Below are 4,440 nucleotides of genomic sequence, written 5' to 3'. Positions count from 1 at the left end.
TCGCTTTGTGAGCAATTCCTCATCTTTGTGTGTAAGTTATTTGTTTAATTGTTGTTTATTGTCTTTACCCATATTGCACTTGACATTGATTAACTAAGTCAAAATTAAGAGTTTTGACTTCTAGATTCATCTAAGCTGCATAAACACGTATAAGAAGCGTTATTGATCAGTGGAGTATAGGGATCTCTTATAATTTGAGTCAGTTTTATCTCTAAACCTTTGTGCACTGCAATTTAGAGGCATTGATCTTTAATGTTAGGTATAAATAAATAAAAATAGATTTGAAGCTCAACTAGAACCTCTTAGCGTTTTAACGGAGACATTCACAGTTCAAATCCTCTCTCTTTTGTTATAATTATTAAATTTATCAATGGACAACATGGTATTTATTTTTGTTGATCATTATTAAGTACATATGAACTAATTGAACAAATACATTAATGAAATGACCAAACAGATGTCATTGCTGATCACCTTGACCTTATTAAAAAATTTATGACAAAGAGTGCTCCAATCGCTTAGCTCCTTTAGCTAGACAGAGTACTAAAGGGCAAGAAATTAATTTGATTCATCATCTCTTACAAACTACTCCACGGCCGTTCATCCCGCTAGAGCAATTTAGATTTCCAAACTCCAAATTTTCCAAAGAATTACCTTCCGTGAACTGACCAGTAAATCTTGCTACAGCACAATCAGTGGCAAAGAGGCTTGAAGATGAGAATTCTTTGTCACCACCCAAAACAGGCATGACTACTCCCATCTTCACCTTACTCACATAGTTGCTCGCATAAGTTTGGCCCAAAACACCATTAACTCGGCCGCTCAATGCATAAAACTTGAAGCTCAAGTCCAGATGAGCAAAGCAATCCTCTTGTGTAATCCCATAATTATGAACACGTGAATCTTTCTCAGTTATAGGCACTACCGTTGCTTTTATCTTGAAATTCCCTTCAACCTCAACTTCTACCGAGTTAGTGTCACGAAGCCTTGTGATTGTAACACTTGGCGATGTCGTGGACTCCCATTTGGTGCCTTCACCATCAAGCAAGTGTATGGGTTCACCATTGAAACCTAGGGAAAGGCGGTCGTTGGAGTCGTCCCAAATTGATGTATTCTTTGCGCCAATGAAGAGATTGTGGGTGTCAAAGAGGATTCCTAGAGACTGGACCCAGGTGAAGTCCCTCTTCATGTTTTGGTTTCTTTTTCCAATGAAGTGAGCGTTGATATGGAGGTTGGAATCAGAAACTATGCAAAGTCTTGGGCCTTCTTACCATGGAAGTAAAAGGTGATTCCATCTCCACCAACGAATCGGGGATCTTGGCACACAGCACCGGGTCGGTTGCAATCTGATCAAATTTGTATGAGCAAATGTTATCATAAATTTACTCACCTCATGTGACATATTTTCAACACATAGACTCTTATAGCATATATGCACACTTAGTTTACACGCATAGGCCATTATAGAATCCAGGTGAAATGATAAAAATCACACCAATCACTGCATGAATGCCAATTCAACTCAAAAAATAATGTATTAAAGTTGCAATCAATTTGAATACAAAAAGTTTACAAATTGTGATAATAAATATGATTAAAATCATCCCAATAATATAACAAATAATTGTCTAAATTACTTTTTATGATATCGGTAGTACATAATTAAATTTATCATACTTATATAATAAAATTTATAATATATCTACCATCACTATATCTATAATTTAAAAATAAAAATAATGATAACATAAAATAAAATAAAATAAAAAAAGAGGTTTTTGAGTTTACAATAACTTCCTATAAAATAAGTTTTTGAAAATCCATATTTTTAGACATAATTATTTTAATATATATATATATATATATATAAATATAATTTTGGAGTAATATATATTGCTAAACTACACAAAGATAAGACACTATTGGCCGGTTGGGATTAAGGGTGAAAGAGGGGGAGTAAAGTAAAGTAGCTAAATTTGTCTCAAAATTATTTTCAACAAATTCTTTTCTACTCCCCTCCACTCTTTCTCCTTCCTCCATCAATCCAAACAGACCCTATTCCCAAAAAGATAGTTATAAAGAATCACTTATTCAAAAGCAGAAAAAAACTTTGAGATTGAATCATATGTATCGTTACTCATTAATTTAAGTTCTATATAAAGAGCAAGTGTAAGGACAAACTTACTGCAAACGGGACTGCAGGTGACGCAGTCAACCTCACATTGCTCGGGGCAACCACTTGGACAACTATGCTCCATGGCATAGCATTGAGGGTAATTCTTATTCATGCATCTAACTTTCTTTCCATCGGAACTCGAAGCTGGGGGAGGTGGAGGGGGATGTGAAGAAGGGGGAGTGGGTGTTGTCAATGGAGGTGGAGAGGGTGAAGGATAAATAGTCGTAGGAGGTGGTGAAGAATGAATGGTAGAAGGCGGCGGTGGAGGTGGTGAAGAATAAATAGTAGGTGTGGGAGGTGGAGGAGAGGGTGAAGGATAAGTTCTAGGAGGTGGAGGAGGCGATTGCTTTCTAGGCTTTGGTGGTGGTGGTGGTGGTGGCGGTGATGGTGATGATGTACAAACAGGTTGGCATGAAACACAATCCACCACACAAGTGCGAGGGCAAGTTGTAGGACAATATTTGTCTACATGGTAACAAGTAGGGTACTTTTTGTCTTTGCATTTCACTTTCTTCTGTTTTGGTGGTCCTGCCTCTGCCACCATCACTGTGAAGAGGAGAAGCAAACACACAGTCAGGCATGCTATAGATTTAGCCATTTGATGATGAAATGAAAGAATATTGTTCAAATGACTGTGGATATAGGTTCCCTATACTCCCCCTTTTATATTGATTTTGAAAGGTGGATTAATTGGTTAGCTTGTGTAAGCCTCAAATTTAGCATGGGCTTCACTTCACGCTTGCTTTTTTACGTGGAGTGCTCTTTACTTTAATTCCAATTGGCTGTCACATGCCCCATCAAAAATTAAGAAGTCAACCTCTAATAAGTCTTGATCAATTTGTACGTCAAAACTGATTCCTAGCGTTTTCGAGTTAGACATGTAGTCTTTGTAGGGTAGATAAAAACACCAAACTCGGTATTTACGTACATTTTAAATAAGATCATGCTACTATAAATGTTCTTGAATCCCTAGCCTCTGCATGGGGTTGTCGATCTTATACTAGGATAATTATTTTGTGAAATAATTAAGTCTAACAATGCCAGTGTACAGGTTTTTTTTGTCAAAATTAATGATATACTCAATCATGTATGCATGCCATTATTTTGGATAACAATGTAAGCTTTCTTCTTCGCTCCTACTCCAATCAATTCTTTCTTGTATGTAGGCCTTGTGTATGTCATTTCTACTAGTAGTACTAGTATGACCGTAGGAATCTTGTTTGGATTTTTGAGTTTATGAAATTGTGTAACATGTGTGGCGCGCTAATTACCAATATAGTGATAATCACGTTTAAACTAGATAGTTGCATTTGGAAAAAAGAAAATGGAAACTCTACTCTAAAGGAATTGGGAATCTCATCTTAGAAAAAAAAAATACTCAAAAGAAATCTTTGTAGCATTCTTAAAGCCCTTCCTTTCGGCATTTAAATAGGTACTAACTTTACATCTGTAATGGACTTGCGAAAAGTCTAGTAGGCAATCCATGCATGATGCTATTCTTTAATTGCCTTCAGGATAAATGATATAAAAGAGAGAGAGAGAGAGAGAGAGAGAGAGAGAGAGAGAGAGAGAGAGGACTAAACGATTAACTGTACTGTTTTTTACATAAATGAGTTTTTTTAACGTATATATAAATAAGTTTTGAGTCATTTCACCTAAAAGAGAAAGGAAATTTCTAACTAATAAACTCCAAGTACTTGCAATGTACTTTCGGTCCATGTAATTTAGATAACCATTCAATTAGATGTCTATTCTAAGCCTTTCAATATTTATATGTCAACAAAGATTAATTGGAATTCAGTGGTCACAATGATGCGACATACTTTCTTTTAATTTTTTTAAGAAAAAAAAAATCTCATTAAACATAAGCAAGGTAAAATATTTTTAGTTTTTATATATGAGTACTTTTTTGGGTTTATTCTCTTGGCAAGATATATAGGGATATGAACTTTTCTCTTTTAGAGCTTCAACCCCAAAACAATTGGAACATAAAATAAAAAACATGACTTAGGCTACATTTGTTTTGGCTTCAAACCATTTCAAGAAATCATTTTCCGTAAAACTGTGTGTTTGATTGCACATGAAAAATAGAATTTTCCGGATTTGCATTTCAGTTAACCGTAAAAAGAAGCCTTTGACCCAGAAATTATTTTACATTTCTATTTTCACTTCAAACCATTTTCGGATTGAGCTTTAGATGCGCAAAGAGAGAGAGAGAGAGAGAGAGAGAGAGAGAGAGAGAGAGAGAGAGAGAGAGAGAGAGA

At 35.4% G+C, this 4,440-nt stretch overlaps 1 pseudogene; it reads right to left on the bottom strand.

The window, feature by feature from the left end:
• Positions 1–542: 542 nt before the first annotated feature.
• LOC115964447 lies at positions 543–2,720 on the bottom strand (annotated as a pseudogene).
• Between the last annotated feature and the right edge of the window lie 1,720 nt (positions 2,721–4,440).

Source organism: Quercus lobata, chromosome 10 (genome assembly GCF_001633185.2).
Source record: "Quercus lobata isolate SW786 chromosome 10, ValleyOak3.0 Primary Assembly, whole genome shotgun sequence".
Taxonomy (NCBI): Eukaryota; Viridiplantae; Streptophyta; class Magnoliopsida; order Fagales; family Fagaceae; genus Quercus; species Quercus lobata.
The sequence above is the reverse complement of the archived record's forward strand: the minus strand, read 5'-3'. Positions and strand labels throughout refer to the sequence as shown.